This window comes from Dermacentor variabilis, chromosome 1 (assembly GCF_050947875.1).
Source record: "Dermacentor variabilis isolate Ectoservices chromosome 1, ASM5094787v1, whole genome shotgun sequence".
Classification (NCBI taxonomy): Eukaryota; Metazoa; Arthropoda; class Arachnida; order Ixodida; family Ixodidae; genus Dermacentor; species Dermacentor variabilis.
The window spans coordinates 16,344,293-16,360,580 of NC_134568.1; the positions used below are offsets into that span (position 1 = coordinate 16,344,293).

The window sequence follows — 16,288 nt, forward strand, 5'->3', positions numbered from 1 at the left end:
AGCAGGACTTATTCGAAGAAGTGCGGAGAAATTATCATGGCAAAAATGCATATCTTCCATCAATAGTACAGTCACATCAAAACGAACGTGGGACCAGGTCAGGAAATTTAGAGGAGAGTACTCATCATACACAATACCACTGCTTACATGTCCAGACACACAAACAACAATACAAGAACAGGCAGATATACTTGGCGAACATTTCCGTGATGTATCCAGTTCAGGGCATTATACAAAGGAATTTTTACAGTACAAACAGTCTGCTGAAAAACAAAAGCTGCCCACTACTGGCGCGTCAAATGAACCATACAATTCCCCCCTCACACAACAAGAAATAAACAGAGTCCTTTCTGCAGGGAGAACAACAGCGCCAGGTCAGGACCGTATTCACTACGCCATGCTGGCTCATCTATCTCAGGCATCTGTAGATGCTCTCCTTAAATTTTTCAACATACTCCGGGAATCTGGTATAATGCCCGAAGAGTGGAAAAAAGCAATAGTAGTTCCATTTCTAAAAGCCGGTAAATCCCCAACATCCGCAAGCAGCTACAGACTCATAGCCCTCACGAGCTGTTTGGCAAAATCATATGAAAGCATTATCAATATAAGACTATCATTTATTTTAGAATCAAGAAACCTCATAGACCCCCACCAGTGTGGATATAAAAAGGGTTGTTCAACTACTGACCATCTTGTTCGTCTTGAACATGAAATTCGACATGCATTTTTACACAAACAACACTGTCTTGCAGTTTTCTTCGATTTAGAAAAAGCATATGATACCACAAGGAGATATGGAATTTTAAGAGACCTGGCTGACCTCGGCATCCGTGGTAAAATGCTGAATTGCCTAGCTGATTTTATGTCTAATAGAACATTTCGGGTACGTCTGGGCTCAGTACAGTCTCGTACATTTAAGCAAGAAAATGGTGTTCCACAAGGCTGTGTTCTCAGCACGACGCTCTTTATAGTAAAAATGAACTCAGTTAATAAGAACATGCCGTCATCTCTTATGCACTCTTTATACGTAGACGATCTCCAAGTGGCTTGCCGTGCCTCAAATTTCCTAACCTGTGACAGGCAGCTTCAACTCACAATAAATAAACTTACACAATGGGCTAACAAAAATGGTTTCGGTTTCTCCACTCAGAAAGCAGTTACTGTTTTGTTCTCTCAGAAACGAGGGCTACACGGGGATCCAGTCCTAAAATTGAACGACACCACACTGCCGGTGAAACAAGACCATAAGTTTTTAGGAGTAACCTTTGACACCAAACTTAACTTCCTAACTCACATAAAAGCACTAAAGATTAAAGCAAATAAAGCTCTAAATATCCTTAAAATTTTTTCTCATAAGCACTGGGGTTCCGACCGAGCGTGCCTTTTACGTGTTTACCGGTCTCTTGTGCGTAGCCTTTTAGACTACGGCTCCGTGGTTTGCGGCTCAGCCAGACAGTCCTACATCCAACGACTTGATCCAGTACATAACCTTGGACTGCGACTGGCAAGTGGTGCCTACAGAACTTCACCTATTCAAAGTTTATACGCCGAGTGTAATGAACCCTCCTTACATCCGCGCAGAGCATTACTCACCTCTTCCTACGTACTCAGAATTCAGTCATCACCGCAACACATATGCTACAACATCCTCACACAATGCAACTCACGCTTACACTACACAAACTAACCGAACATGATTAGGCCACTTGTCCTGCGGTATGAGCAATACTGTCGGGATTATGACATTCCCCACGAAGTCCTCCAGGTTGCCAAGAAACCACAACGGTTGGCCCCGTGGTACGATTTCGCACAGTTGTGCGATTGGACATTAACACATTTAAGGAAAAGAGACACTACACGCGAACACATTATACAAGAATTCCATGCTCTTCAGGACAAATATCAAAATAACATGCAATATTACACTGATGGCTCTAAAACAAAACATCATGTGGGTGTGGGGGCCGTAGCGGAAAATTGGGAAACAAGTATTCGATTGCCACAACACGCTTCTGTTTTCACGGCCGAAGTTTACGCTATCTGGGTTGTTGTTAAAAAGATTATCACTGATAAACACAGACATGCACTCATATACACTGACTCTTTAAGCACACTGAAGGCGCTACAGCTGAAATGAGTGTGAACCCCTGATAGGAGACATTTTAAACATGTTGGTGCTGAACAAGTACGGGAGGTCAATTCGTTTCTGCTGGGTTCCAAGCCATGATAGGATACCGGGTAACGAAGCAGCTGATAGATGTGCATCGATGGCAGCGTACAAAGAGATAACAAACACAACACTTCCATATAAAGATAGCATCCGTGCGATTAAAGAAGCCTTAACAGCAAAATGGCAACGCGAATGGGACCGTTGTGCCGACAACAAGCTACATCTCACTAAACCCATAGTTGGCGAGTGGAAGTCATGTTATCATCAGGAGCGGTTCATCGAAGTAGTTTTATGCCGACTACGTATTGGGCACACACACCTCACACACACTTACTTACAAAAGAAGACACACCAACATGCGAGGAATGTCAAGAACCACTAACAGTTATGCACATATTACTGACATGTACGCATATTGAAACACACAGACGAGCACTTTTGCACAAATTATACCAACTACGCATACCTTTACACCCTGCTCTAATTTAGGTGACGATCCACTAGTACCATTACGTGACGCCAGTAAATTTCTAGATGACACTGGCTTTTTACATAAAATATAGATTAACATAGCCTTTTCCTTCATAAACTGGATTTTAAAACACCTCGTGTTTGGCGCAGCATAGCCTCAGCCGCTTTTGCGCCATTAAACCCCATTTAACTAACTAACTAACTAATTTATGGGAAACGCACTTCCACTTAGAACTTTCCAGCGACATTTTAGCGATACTGTTCTAGCATTTATTCGTCGGGGACTTCATTTACCTGTTCAGTAATCCATTACCGAATATTATTATGGAGCCGCTTACGCGAACCCGCCGAGCACGGTGGTACCACCGTGGCGCCGAGCACACAGCCATTGCAGGGAGAGCCTCTCCTCCATGGCAGCGCCCTGGAAAACACCTCAAAGGTTCCGCGGAGCCAGCGCCGCCCCGGCCATCGTTTATCTGCATCTCTCCACACGCTGCGAAAAGTCTCTGGGGGAGCGAGGAAAGCTTTGTTAGGTACTGCGCGGCTGGCAACGCGGAATAAATAAAAAACTTCGCCAAAAAGACCTGAGTGACGCCGGGGCAGCAGGCGGGCAGGCGTAGAGGCAAGGCAGGCCCCCGCGCCGATGACGTCAGACGGCGGCCTCGATGACGGCGCCCCTCGCGGAGAACGTCCTCAACACGTTCCCCCACGCTCTCAACTTCCCCGAGCAAGTCACCGCCGTCGCTGCCGCTTGGGCAGGAACAAACCGCGCGCTGCGCTCGACGCCTGTCCTTCTGCTGGCCACGTTGGAACCGATCGCTATTCTCTCCGTGTAGTACGTGTGCTTGTGTGTGCGTGCGTGCCCCTGCAGGCGTCGTCTACGCCAAACTTGGAGCAAGCACCGACGTCTCGGTGAAGTTGGACTGGACACGAGAAGAGCGCACGACCGTGTTGTTTGCCCCTGCGAAGCCGAGAAGGAATTCCGTGAACTGAGCCTGGCACGGCTGGCACCTCCGCCGAGTGAGAGCCCAGGGAGCTTCGTGGTGCCGGCGTCCAGGGAAAAAAAAGGCGACGCCGTCCGCCTCTCTCCGTTCGGCGCCTTGTCTCTGTCGCTGCCGTTGTGAACACTTTCTTCTTGTCTGACTTCTGAACCAGCGGCTGCGGCAGAGCCCGGGATCGCCCCAAGTTTGTACGACAGCGCGAGTGTCCCAGCGCGTTCGCGGATGTGTTGTTGAAACGGTGAGTCTGACTTGTCTTTCCTGTGAACTGCTGGCGCCTCCTTATCACGCTTTTTATTTCCCGCTGCGCCGTCTCCAGTGCGTTCTTGAGTCGCGCTTCCATTTTGTGAGATGCTCGACAACTAGCGCCTGTCGGCGTACTTGTGCTTTCTTTTCCCGCAGGTAAGTCGCGCATGTATTGATGTAAACGAAACGCGATGGTTTTTTACACCAAAGCAAGAAAACAAGAACGCACCGCCAGGACAAGGTACTGACGATGGCGCTTGCGTTGATTACGCTCTGGTTGGCACGCAGGTGGTGGTGTCGAATCATGATAGGCGCTTTCTCGCCGTGCCGCAGCGTTTCGGCAACGTGCATAGCTGCGCACCTCTTCGAAATGTTTTTTCGCTTGCTGGACTTTTTACTGGCTTGTTTCCTTCAGTACAGCTCACTTCATCGTTAGTCGTCGTGCACACACTGTGTGCTTTCGACTTGGTCTGTTTTGACGCGTTACCTCGTGCTGCTCGACGCCAAGTGTCACGTACGCAGCTGCGAAGAAAACATGTGCTCCTTGGGCATGTTTCCTCCGCCCTGCGCGCGTGCACCAGCCTGCAACGTGTTATCGTAATGATGTCACCCCATTGCGACATCTCGGGGCGAGGTCAGAAGCTGGGTAGTAGGTTAATAAGAGTTGTTCGTCGCGATTGTGGCTGGAGCGGCGAAACTTTACATGACTGCATGCTCACACTGAGAGTCTGGCGTGCCGGGTGTCGAAAAGCCAGCTTTGTTGGTGGATGAGGCTCGAACCGGCTTTTGACGGAAGTAAGGACAGGCGATTGCCATAGCGGTTCCTAAAAAACAACTCGAATGCTCTCTGTACTGAGATGTCGCGCAAATATCTTACGTTGCTTCGCGCGTTCGCCAGAAACAAAAGCTTTTGAAGATAATGGAAACCGTGCGCTCAGTAAACTTTACTCCTTGACATGTCGCCTAGTGTCCGATAGGCGTCTGGACACTTGACTGCCTTGTCGTTTTCTCTTTCTCTTTGTAGCAGTGTTTGTACATGGCGTATCGCAGAGCAGCTTTAGAAAACCGTGAGCGCGTTGAAGCAGCACGTGCGCCCATTGAAGAAAGTAAATAACCGCCTACCTCGAATATTAAGTGGCGCAAGAGAGAGAAAGAGGGAAAGGCAGGGAGGTAAACCAAGGGCATGCCCGGTTGGCTACCCTATACTTGGGAAAGGCGAAAGGGGGAAGACCAGATTATAAAAAGAAAAGGTCAGAGAAGTAGCAAAGAGGAATGTTCGCGAACAGTCACTGGCGTTCGTACAGTCCCGTCGCCTTCGACACTTACGATACGGCTTTGTGGCCTTGTGCATGGAAGGGTGCTTCAGCCAGGGTCCCAGGATCTTTTCCCCCGAGAGCTCGCAGACCACATCGTTGAACGTTGAGAGATGGGCAGTGGCATAGAAGGAGCTTAGTTGTGTCGTCGCACTCTCAAAAATTGCACGTCGCACTGTTGGCCATTCCTATAAGAAATGTGTATAGGCATTCGTAAAAGCTACGCCCGACCAACCACATGCGACAGAATAGAGGAACGTAAACATACCCATCTCTTCATTGAAAGTTGCACCAAAGTTTGCTAAGGATATCTTATTGTAACTACGATATGTACACAAGCTCATATATTCTGCACGTTCGAGCTTTAGTCGTGAATTAAGCGCTACTCATTAAAGAGACTCTAAAAGGGGAAAAAATAATTTGAGCTTTGTGATTACATGGCACTTCAACAATGTCAGAAGAATGACATTTGCCGCTAGAGGAGGCATGGTAAGCAAGAAATTACGCAAGCACCAAACACTGAGGGCGACGTCGCCTTGAACGAAGTTCCCGCGCCAGCTCGCAGGGACGTCATGACCTAGTTAACGTTTTGTCGGTAAAAACTGCGTTGTATTCCAAAGGCTAAACATGCCAAGGCCCTCGAACTTTTACCTAGTAATAAATGGCCAAAATACGGGGAGATACCTTGAAATCCGTGATGTGGCGTTGACGTTCTGGCACTGGGGTTTTGCTGCGAAAAAAAAAAAAGGAACTTTTACAGTAATTTTCTGTGAAACAACCTATATTACCGCGAAATTACCCAAAGTATAGTTTCGAAAGAATAGCTTATCAGCCTAAGCTCATTCAGTGTTTCTCTTAGGGGTCCCTTTAACATTACTGAATAGTCATGAGAATGGATACCGAATCCATTACAGTAAGGGGCTTGGGAGTTCAAATATGGAAATTAAGTACTCTCGTATTGCTTCCTTATGGGCATGATCAGTATATCGTCGTTCCCGGGAGTTGCTCTGGTAACATCGGGGCATAGACACGCTGACGAAGGCTTAAATTTGTAGCAGACAGTGCCGCGGTACTTGCGTGTCTGCGCTTGGATGACAGACTGACAAAGCTTCCGAAATCTCCAAATTCGGTAACCTTGAGTGGAGGAGTGTTGTATTACTATTGCTTCTTCAGCAGCATTTCCAAAAAAACGGTATCTTTCGAGTGTTGTAAAGGTGGTGTATTTATCTTTTGTCATTCAGTAACAAAGCCGTTGCTCGTTGTAATCGTGGCAGTCTTTGTATTCCAATGTGAACACTTAGTGAAGTGACACTGCAAGCAAGCTCTGGGTGAAATGTTGAAATAGTCGCTACTCATATCACATAGCAATATATAGTTTTCTCCTACCACTTTCTCCGCTCTGGCCGTCTTTTTCCCTGTCCTTTACTCCCATACCCTTCTGCTGGCAGCCGGTCAGGTGCCAGCAGCCCAAGCTAGACAGTTACATTGCGGCCAGAAGCGACTTCCGTTCTTACTTTTTCCTTTATGAAGTGAAAATCGACAACGAACTACTTGTAGGTCAGCTCAGTAGCTTCAAAATTATTTACATATGCTAGCACTAGTGACCTGGGACTGAATACCTGGTCCCCAGTTAGTTCCCGACCCTTCAAATCTCGAAACGTCTGCACCTGTAATTTTTTACGTGATGGAGGATTGCGGTTTCCGCTATATGGTGGTGCTTGAGAATGCGAGGGAAGCAAATCTTGCTTCTAAATTTTATCGTGCAACAACTTGAAAGCTTTTGAAAGTGCTTGGTGATGGTGGCCGTACCCTTTTGTAACGGGCTGCCGGAATCTGAGCGGCGATGCCAAAGATGCAAAAAAAAAAAAAGATATTACTACAAACAAGTAAATACGGAAACGCCCATTAAGAATGCAAACCAAACAGGTAAAGGATATTGGAACAAAAAGAAATAAACGAAGTAAAATAAAAAGGGTGGTAACAATCAGTTCCTTCAGTTACTGCTGTCAGTAACTGTGACGCACGGCACCGTGTTGCCGCCAGGCGTCTCTTTGTGTCCTCAACACGTCCTGACTCGTCCTAACTCTGCCTGAAGCCTAGAGCAGCAGCCAAAGACGACGTGCGGGCCTGAGGGTTTCTACATAGGCGTTGCGAACAGCAGCAGTGAACAGCTGCAGGCAACCGGTGACCACAAACGGCTTTTACGTTTTTTTTTTTTGTTTAATCGGCCATCTGCTCAAGGCAGCCTGAGTGATAAAACGTGCTCACTCTTAGCCACTGGGTATTGCAGTCGAGAACTGAGACCGAATTCATAAAGCTTTTATTTCGTAAGCGCTCTTTGCCACTGGCCGTTCGCTTTCGCTAACAATATGTCCAACTTCACAATTGGCTGAAATCTTTGTTTGCTAACAATACTAGCGTAGACGTTTTTCTTTTTGTGAATATGGCCCCAGGTCTTGAAGTTCGACCTTGAGGCGCCTCGCTATTGTTCTTCCACTTTCACTCGCTGTATTTCGCGCGCGTAAAATGGAAAGTTATCGTATGCCCGCATCCAGAGTGCAAAATAAAGCCAATGCCAGTCAGGTCTTTTTGCAGCGAAGCTGTATATGGCTAGTCGATTCGTCCGTCCGTCTGTCGCCTGTACACCGAGAGCTCCTCCGTCGCAACACTATGCGCGTGCGCGAAAAGAGAGAGAGAGGCGCGCTATTGGCTGCACAAGTAGTGACGTCGTTGCTCACCGTCCCAGCCGAGCGCGCGCTCAGCTGTTTCTCGCCGGCTTCTAGATGGATGGGCCACGCGTCATACGTACTACTGAGGAGCAGGCAGCTCTCAAAACAGCAACGCCGCGAGCAGAACCGGGGAAGCGTTTCTACAATTGCTAGTAGGTACAGCGGGGCGTGGCGCTTTTCACGGTGCTCGACGTTTCTGTGCAGGACCGTGTAAGAGCGGTTGCGAGAAAGAAAATCAGGAGGCCTTTGCACCTTGAATATGTGAGTCTGCTTAGGCACAACGGAGGATCTTTCTTAACGCGTGTTGCATGCGTTTGTCCCCTATGCACGCCAGCATTGCGGAGTGTGGTCCAGTTTACGCTCCGCCGCTGGCTGCCCGCGCGGTGAGGCAGTGGGCACGGACGCCCCATTTGGTGATCGCTTTGTCTGAAGGGGCAAGGCTCTGACTGGTGTTGTATAAGTCGCGGGTCGCTTTTTTAGTCGCGACGTTAGATTGCATTTTTTACAAGCACTGATCCAGGAGGGCACATGTAACCGGCAAACGGAGGCCTCAGGGAGAGCACCTGAGGTTATATTAAAGCAGGCGGCGCAGGATCTCCAGGGCACCCAAGCGGTAACGGGGGGATCAAAGCTGGAAGCAGAGTGTCCTGTATGTTGGGGCCGCGGAGGCCGAAGCGTGCCAGGGGGTGTTCGCATAAAAAATTGGCTGTCCGCGGTAGCGGACAGAGGATCTTATACTCCCCTGGCACGCGCAGGCCTCTGTTAGCCCCAACCCACGGACCAGTCCGGGTTCTAGCTTTGATGCGTTGCCGCTTTGGTGTCTTTGGCGAAATAATGACACGTTGTTTTAAATAGTAAAAAACACGATTAAATAAATATAGTTGCGTCCAGCCGCGAATTTGAGATGCTAAGTTCAGCACTGTATACCGCGACCCGCTACTTCTGCCGGCACGCCTTGGGACAAACGCATACTACACGCGCTAAGAAGCTCCTCCGTAGTGCCTAGACAGAGTCGTCAAGGAGCAAAAGTCCCCACATTTCCTCTCTCGCACCCGATCTTACTCGCGCATGCGCGCAAACGTCCGTCGTCTTGGCAAGTACCACGCTCCGCTGTACCTACTAGCAATTGGAAATACGCAACCGGGAACGAGCTCGTCTACGCCGTGCCGATGCTGCAGCCCGGGCACAAGAGGCTCGTGCAGACGAGCGCAAGCAGCAACTGCGTACCGAGGATCCGGCAGCCTACCAAGCCGTTGTTTAATGAACCGTTGGGATTAAGCCCAGTGATAAACACCGGGGCCGCATCTTTCGGCTTCGCTGGTTAACCATCTGTTCGGACTGCTTGGGCGGTGATTTTTCTTTTTTTCATTTTTCACGCTCGTTGCGACACAACCAACTTATGTAACGGTCGAGTCCGTTGCAGTGCTGTGTTGCGCAGTGCGCTCGCCAATATTCTCGTTTCGTAATTAAATAGAAATAGGAAAGCTTGCAGAATTTGAAACTTCCAACGTGTCCGCCTAAGCCAGACAACGCAAATTGGTGTTTTTTTTTTTTTTAAACTCGTAACCGTCAGTTTCCTAATACGGTTTCGGTGCAAGACCATGCCAGTGACATGACATCGGAGCGTTTCGTAACTGTTCTTACCTGCGGAGCGGCGTTTCCATTCTGAGACTCTCTGTGGTACTATATACACGCCTGCGCATTTTGAAGCCTACGGTTTTATAACTCTCCGAATCCATACGACATTACGGAACACCAATTTCCCTCGTACAGCTATGTGCTGTCTCGTCTAAGTAGTACGTTGCAATAACAGGGGCTACCACTCATTCTGTTTGTTGAACAGCTGGCGGCGAAAAGAAATTTAATGAGTTGCTTTAATTGTCTATTTATTGTAATGAAAGTTTAGGAAAAAAGAAGAGAAAGACAGTGAGCGGGAATTCTGACAGTCTACGATCCACCTACAATATCGTTAACCAGGTTTCGGCATGAACAAACACGCTCTAGCCATATTGCTGCGAAGGCAATTCTAGGCAGGAATTAAAAACAGAGCCTTTGTCAAAACTACCTAAATGTCGACTGCTTCAAGCAACGAGAGCCACTTTTGTTGGAGACAGTGCAGTGGGGATGATGCTTCTCTCGGCAGCGCCTGTGGACGTAGTGGCTCTGTGATATTCGCTTATTAACAGACTCATTTAAAAATTTACATATTACCTGCCCCCCCTTTTTTTCCCTATGTCCGCCATCTCCAATAATGCGTGGCCAAATAAAAAGGGGACCGTTACTACCTACAATTATGCGCTGTGTTTTCAAAGGAATCGCTTGTTCTTCCTCGAAGCAGCCAGTATTGCAACACAATACCTGGCGTGCACTGAGCCCCGTCGTCGCACAAGTGCACTGACGTTTCCATTCACTGAGCGTGGCGTGACTCGAGTCGCTGGACTCTGGAAGTGATGCAAGAACGAGCGCGATAAACGTCACTGCTCGTCTGTCGTCGTGCCCATTCGATTTTGGCGAGCTTGCATGTTCGACGCCATGAACCAGGGCGCAAAGGCCTCGCGCTGTCGGGCTGGCGCTGCGCAATTGTGCGCCGGCCAATCGTGATAACAAACGGGGTGATAGCTTCCGGCGTTGTCCGTCAACGAAGTAGTTCTTGCGAAATAAAACGCGTCGTTAATCCGGTGCGCGGAGTTTCGTGCCAGAAAACTTGGCGGGAAATCTTATTCTGCGTCAGGTTGCTGCAGTCGCCGTTAGAGCGGTACGTAGTATACGCGCATTTCATCTACAGTTCCGGCATGGATTCTTTGAGAAGGCAAATTGGAGTTCCCTGTGCTATTTGTTGGTATTCGAGATATGCTCACGGCATGCCTCGCAACAATGAGCTAGGATTGTTCTTAAGATCAAATTCCAGGCAATCCTGACGCTCGACATTGTAAAGGTGGTCGGCTAATGGCACGCAAATACCATTTATGAACGAAAAGGTTTTGGGAATACCGCACGTCTAGCTTGCTCGTATGCGAACAGTTTGCAAAACAGTTACATATTTCCAGTTCACTCTCACCGGCAGCGCTTGTAACGTCGTGTGTAATATTGCCATGGATGTTTGCCGTAGTCGCGTTTTCTTTCCTTTTCATGGGATCGAGGTCTCCGTCGGCGCGCTTATTTTATTTTTTTTTTTCTGAGGGCATCGGTTGCGATCACATTTGTATTGCTCTAAGCGGTGCAGGAGACTCCGCAATACATAGCGATGGCGCGTGACTGCTGTAAGTGATTGCGTCATCATCTCCGCCAGCGAACGCGCGCGCTCAACGGCTCAACCCATATATGGGGTTTTTCTTACCGTGCGCTGCTATCACCCGCGTCCTTGAGCAGCTGCCTCAGGATCGAGTTTATTTTTTTTTTTCTTCTTGTGTGTGTGTGTGTGTGTGTGTGTGTGTGTGTGTGTGTGTGTGTGTGTGTGTGTGTGTGTGTGTGTGTGTGTGTGTGTGTGTGTGTGTGTGTGTGTGTGTGTGTAAAATCCTGGTTGTGTGCAGCGTATTGTATTTTAGCCTTTTCCCGTCGCGACTTTGGCGCACGGCCACAGTTCAGAGAACTCGTAGCATACATGCATACACCGCGCACTGCGACAGCCGCGACGATGCAGTTCGGTACAGTCGCTACAGTGCTGTGGAAATTTGTGTTCCTCACATTGCGCTAATCCCCTTTCGTTTTGTGTTCCTTCGGAACGAAGCGAGGCTGTTAAACAGAGTAGAAACGACTTCAGTGGCGTCATTCGAGCGTGACATGGGTATTTTCATTTAATGGATCCCCCAGTAATACGAACAGGTAACAGTTGATCAAAGTTTCTTTTTTCTTTTTCAAATATTACCGCGGGCATATGTTTTGTGAAGTGTGACAGTTTTTAGTAGTAATAACAGTAAAAGGAAAAACGAAGGTGAGAACGACACCTCCGAGTAGTAAAAAAAAAAAAGAAACTTAAGAACAATTAAAATACTTAAAAGAATGGAACGACGCATATAAGCGCTGGTTCTCATAAGCTTTTTCTTCTATATTTTATCTTCCTAGCAATGACCGCGCACGGCCCGATCCGGCGAGGAAGTACGTAGTCGGGAACACCGAGTGCCCACCTCGGCCTGTTGCAGTAGAAGTAGCAGTGTTCGCATGGATTTTTGTGTGAATTTTCATCTGCAATCGTCGTGTTGGGGTCTTTAATTTCCATTTTCCTCCTGCGCTGTAGCATGTCTACGTATGTTCACGCGAACGCCGATCGATCGAGAGAAACAGAGGTAAACCTCACTCTCTTTCTCTCAAGCGCTCGGCGTTTCCATTCGCAGCACTGAAAAAGAAAATTGCGTTGTATTCCACGTACGGGTGACACGATGAGCGATCTCAGGTGTGACATGGAGGTGAGAGCGAGCAAGAACTATCACGCAAGGCTTTTGCAATCCAAGACGTCTTCGGCGACATGCAGGGTCGTATTTTTCTCTCATTCTTTTTGTTTATTGTGTTTTCTTTTAGTAGCTGTCCGACACCTACTAAACGAAGCTCAATCATCCGTATCAGAAAGCACATGGCTGCACATGGGATTTATTGCTATTTAATAAACGCACCCTTGCTGCTCAATATGCATTAGAGAGGACAGTGAAGATATTGCTGACGGCGGAAGGCGTAGCATACAGCTGAAGAAAAGAAACAGGAAACTTGTTTGATTGACAAGTACTTTACTAGAATATTAAAAGCCAAGTACAGGCGAACGAAATGTGGCTCTGAGAAATCGTGTTATGCGTAAAAGCGAAAGACGAAAGTTAAGACTTGGTAACTGAAGCCGGCTTGCATATTTAACTAGCCCTCTTCTCCAGCGCGTTTTCTCGGTTAAGCTTTCAGACTTGGAACATTGAGACTTCAAAAGATTGTCATAGTATTATTTTTCTCGGTAGTCTTTAGGCGCTGTCACAGATAGAGCATTGCTATTTCTGTTGTCTGCGGCATCGGGACTGTGTATTGCAGGATTATAGTTTCGTTTTACACTATTATTATTACTTCCTTTCTATTTATTCTTTTTCTTCATCTTATTTATTTATTTTCCTCTTGCTCAGAAAGGAGCGTGGCGCAGCGCAATTCGTCGTTACGCACACAGTGTGCGCACAAACCGAACGCGTATTTAATAATTCTGCAATTCGCTGCCAGGCTGCAGAAATTTCATTCCTCGACAGGAAACAACTTCAGGCTCTGTTAACTGGCCCGAATGCATCAACCACAGAGAAGGATGCCCACGTCAGATGGTAACATGTGATTTCAAGGGAATGCAGATAAGCCGTACTGCGTCGTCTGCTGTGCTTCTTTTTCTTCCCCTCCTACCGCGGCAGCAGTTCAAAGCTCGGAAACTACGTTTGTGGCGTTTGTCCGTCGTTTCCGTTGCACTGTCGTAGGCGTGAGACCATATCCTCATACTGTGGTGAAGAGAGATAAAAAAAAACAACTATGCCCGCTATACCGTTATGGAGATCGAACTCGTGCCCACTGCAACAATGGGTGGTATTAAAAACAAGACATCTGTGACGTGTTTCCGGCTCCCAAATGTCTTCTGGTGCATGCAGTCTGAGAAAGCGTGGCCTTCGAGATTTGGGTTTGTTATCCAGAGAGAGAGAGAGAGAGATCTGACGCTGGGGCGTGAATTTCGACGCTACTTATTAACAGTTAGGAGCCGGGCGCGCCAAATGGTCGCAGGGCTACCAAGGTCGATTCAAATAGGTCGCGAAGCTTCGGGCGAAAAGCGGTTCAGTACAGATTGTCACCGACATCATCATGGGGGGTTATGGGAGCAGCGATTGAAGCGCGACTATGTTTGGAGGGAACAAACATTGGGAAAGAAAAACGCGTTTTTAATTCAAACGAGACACCGTTAGATTCATTCAACGAAAATAAAATTCCTAGTCATTTTTATATATTCGTGGCGAGTTAAGAAAATACAAGTTTAATTTTGTTATTATTAATAAATGCATTTCTTTTCAGCGCCCATCGCTGCAGGGGGCGTTGACGCCACTATCACTCGCAATGCAATGCACGTCTTGAAATGGGCAGAAAGGCGCACTCGTAAAGTTCACCTGTTGAAATACGCCCCCCTCACAGTTTGTGCTTTCTTGCTTATCGAAGTTTGTCTGAATTTGGTGACGCGGGTAGCTTCATCGCTTCTTAATCTGTTCAGTTAAAAGGAGTGGGTTACGACCGCCAGATAATTGTGTAGTTGTTTTCGTGAGACTGCGCTGGCCGACGGGCTTGGCATCCGACAATAGGATCAGCACTCTACACCTAACGCTTTCGTCGGCCTCCAAAGAAAGTATGTTCTGTGCAGGGATGCGATTTCGACAACCGTAACGCTGGCCTCTTCCTGCGTCGCTTTCCACGCTGAAAGCTCGAAACGCCCATCAAGTCGAATGACGGGGCATTTGAATATATAGCTCCAAAGGAAGGACAACAAAACAAATTTCGCGCCTTCGAAAACAAAATGACGTCACTTCTGCTTTTAACGGACATGGCGTCACATTATTTTTTCTTCCGCCGGAAGTGTTCCCACCACATACAGATGGCGCTAAGCCCCATGAACCGCCGATGGACCGCCATGTTTTGAACGTATGGGCTCCTATGGAAGCTTCGCTACCAGGTATATTTACCTTGGGGCTACCGCGTAGGCATTAGCGCTCGGCACTTCTTGCGACGTTTTGTGTGCGAAGCAGACTCTGAGAGCGGTGGCTTCTGTGCTTGTATTTCGGAGGCCACGCAGCAGCCAATATTCGGTTGTGGACGAAGACTATGTTTGTGGCATCTTAAAGTAGTAGCTGTTCTCGAGGGGATTGCAGTGTCCACTGTAAACCATTTCAGAGGTAGAGGAATTACTGAAGTTTGTCGATTTGACTACATAGCTGCTTTTAACGCGATAGCGTTAAGGAGCTCGTGTTGCAGAAAATACGGTGTCACGTCGTTTCGGCAAAAGGTTTTCGAACCACACATACCCAGGCCTTCTATGTGACGCAAGGAATTGACTGAAATAATTGAATTTCTCAAGCTAAAATACGCGGAAAAATCGTAAGCTACGACTTACACACAACTTAAAGACATAATAGCTCTCGGGTTGTAATTTGAATATACGAGAAAACAAGTCTGTTGCGCGAAAACTCAGACTCCTTTTCCAGTGTTTCTACAATACATAGACTGGAGACGGCGTCAGCCATTTGCATAGGCCGGCGCGTAAATATTGCAGAGTCCACGGAGCATCACGCCCGCTTCCTTAAAACACTTCCAGATGGCGCTAGCATGCGCCGCATCACGGCCCAAGCAAGAGGCCGCGTTTCTACTAGAAAGCCCGCCTTCGTGCATAGCCTTCGCCGCGAGCGTTTCCCAGTAAACATTACGGTTACATACGCTGCAGTTGTCGGGAAGCGTGAGAAGCAGTCAGAGATCTTTGAATTCTATCGCGTTGCACTCTTAAAGCGAAGCTTAAGCGTCGTTCAAATTTTTTCTCGGGGTTTCCTGCAGGCTTCCGTTTCACGGAAACAACCTCATTCCCCAACATGGCCCGACAAAGAACACAGCGCACACATATATAAGTGGACGTGTACGTATAGCGCCTGTGCAGAGCATGGTAGGCTAGAGCACACTAGCTCTGGCCGACCTCTGCCTTTCGTTCAGTAAAATCTCTCTCCGTCTCAGTACACTAGCTCAGGCCGACCTCTGCATTTCGTTCAGTGAGATCTCAGTCTCTCACTCAGTACACTAGCTCAGGCCGACCTCTGCCTTTCGTTCAGTAAAATCTCTCTCCGTCTCAGTACACTAGCTCAGGCCGACCTCTGCCTTTCGTTCAGTAAAATCTCTCTCTCAGTACACTAGCTCAGGCCGACCTCTGCCTTTCGTTCAGTTAGATCTCTCTCTCAGTACACTAGCTCAGGCCGGCCTCTGCCTTTCGTTCAATGAGATCTATCTCGCTCTCAGTACACAAGCTCAGTCTGACCTCTGCATTTCGTCAGTAAAATCTCTCTCTCTCTCCCTCGGTACATTAGTTCAGGCCCACCTCTGCCTTTAGTTCAGTGAGATCTCTCTCTCTCTCTCAGTACACTAGCTCAGGCCGACCTTTGCCTATCGTTCGGTGAGATCTCTGTTTCTCTCGGTACACTAGCTCAGGCCGACCTCTGCCTTTCGTTCGGTGAGATCTCTCTCTCAGCGCACTAGCTCAGGCCGACCTCTGCCTTTCGTTCAGTAACATCTCCCTCTCTCTCTCTCGGTACACTAGCTCAGGTCGACCTCTGCCTTTCGTTCAGTAAGATCTCTCCCTCTCTCAGTACACCTGCTCAGGCCGACCTCTGCCTTTCG

At 47.9% G+C, this 16,288-nt stretch overlaps 1 protein-coding gene across 1 annotated transcript in view; it reads left to right on the forward strand.

The window, feature by feature from the left end:
• The first annotated feature begins 3,361 nt into the window (after positions 1-3,361).
• LOC142575565 (phosphatidylcholine:ceramide cholinephosphotransferase 2-like) overlaps positions 3,362-16,288 on the forward strand; it is a 276,015-nt gene continuing 263,088 nt past the window's right edge. The window contains exon 1 of the mRNA XM_075685027.1: positions 3,362-3,880. The gene's annotated coding sequence lies outside the window, so the exon portion shown is untranslated. The remainder of the gene's footprint in view (positions 3,881-16,288) is intronic.